Raw genomic sequence first — 2,077 nt, 5'->3', positions numbered from 1 at the left:
TATATATATATATATATATATATATATATATATATATATGTGTGTGTGTGTGTGTAGCCATATATATATACATTTATGTATATAAATATATATATGCATATCTATCGATCTACCTATTTATCTATCTATACATCTATCTAATGCATAGACATACAAATAAAATACTTATACAGGTATTTAGATACAATACAATCATACAAAATCAATCTTTTATTCCTTTAGTATGCAAATATATGAATTTATAAATGCAATCTTTATCAATTCACACACACATACTCACACATACATATTATACTAGCCTTGAAGCCGCTCCTGCGGAATGTGTATTATGCTAGCTCCTGCGGAAGGCACCTTTGAGGCCTTCGGCCCCACTATCGAGCCGCTTCGCAGCCCTCTACCTTTGTGTAGTGAAACTTATTTCTGCAAATGTGTTTAAGCACTGATGTTGATCATAGTTTAATCAATAAGCATAGGAGTGAGGTAAATGCAATAAAAATAGGTGGGGGGGGGGGGTTCACTGGGAGCCCCATTTCACCGGCCCTCCAGAAACTGAACTCCTTGTGATACTCCCTGGGAGTTCATGGTATGAAATTCATTGTCGTTGTTCCGATTTGGTCAGCAGTAAAAATAGTAGGGTCAGTAGGCCCTAATCATGCAGCCCTTAAAAAGTAAACCCCCTTAGGACATTCCCTGGGATTAAGGAAGTTACTGGTTTGAGTTTCGTTGTCCTTGCACCAACGGTCTTGGAGGAGTTAACGAACATAAAAACGTAACGGACAGAGAAACATCACTCAAATTTATAGAATTGATATATACAATAATAAGCCAGTAAGTCAACTGTGGAAGATCTGCGGAAGGTGATCAGTAGGCTGTGGAGGGGTGGCCTTGGCACATCATTCAGCACAAACAGTATCGTTCTTTACCGTTCACACTACGAGATGCTGGAAAGTTCCTGGCTTTAAGAGTATCGCGAAAGGCCTCGTTGGAGACCCAACTTTCTGAGTTCTTTTACAGAGCTTAGATAAACTGAAGGACCGCTGCGATAAGTGTGTGAATCTGATAGGGGAATATGTTGGATAAAATCATAATTAACCAATAATCCTGTATTTGCTTTACTCAAAGAAAGGAACTTTTCAGCATTTCCTGGTATATTTTATGACTGCCATTGAGCAATCTCTTAAGGGAATTTGTATTGGTACGAACAAGAGAAGCCATGAAGTATATAGAAGTTCTAAGGATAGTAAGGGAGAAGAAGCTAGCATTGGAGCTTGTCTGGTATGAAAGTGGTTTTCGGCTGGAGAGTTACAGATGCCACAGTGACAGTTGAAGCAGAGAGTTCTTACTGCAATCGTACAGATAGGGTGCTCAGGCTCGGGGAGGGATTTTCCAGCCTGCTAGGTTGCTTACACCAAAGGAAATAAGTGACAGCGTCCCTAAGTAATTCCTGCAGGCGTAGACAAAGCTGGGACTAGCGAGATAGTGGGATTGTGGAACTCAGCCAACAAGGAGCCTGGATAAGGTGAGTCAGCTAAGAACAGTAGGACATCACTTGCTCGGAAATCTTGCGGGCTGAGCACTTGCGACTCAAGGCGGATGCGGAGGAGATAACAATAGCTTGACAGGCAGAGATAAAGACAGATACAGATGTGTGTGTACTCGTATGCCTGCATATGTATGGGAATGTATGTACAAAGGAATACACTTATACATACAATAATACAAACACACACACACACACACAAAGATAATGTGTGTGTGTGTGTGCATGTGCGCATGTATGTATGGGAACCTGCATTAGCAAAAATTATACCGTTTAGAGAAAGTGACAGAGGAGAACTAAATAACCAAGATGAGATTGGTTGAATACTTAACAATGTAGGTACAGACATGCATATTATTATTAATATTCTAAAAACCAAGAGAGAAGATGGAGATAAGATTAATAAAGGTTTATTAATATATTGACAAGACTAGACCTACAATTGCTTCAATTCATCACTTGCATTATAAAATCAACAAAATTTAATTCAATTTAACTAAATCAATTTGATTAATTACTACAAGCGAATAGCAATAT

Source organism: Octopus bimaculoides, chromosome 26, assembly GCF_001194135.2.
Source record: "Octopus bimaculoides isolate UCB-OBI-ISO-001 chromosome 26, ASM119413v2, whole genome shotgun sequence".
Lineage (NCBI taxonomy): Eukaryota > Metazoa > Mollusca > Cephalopoda > Octopoda > Octopodidae > Octopus > Octopus bimaculoides.
This window is presented reverse-complemented; position numbering follows the sequence as displayed.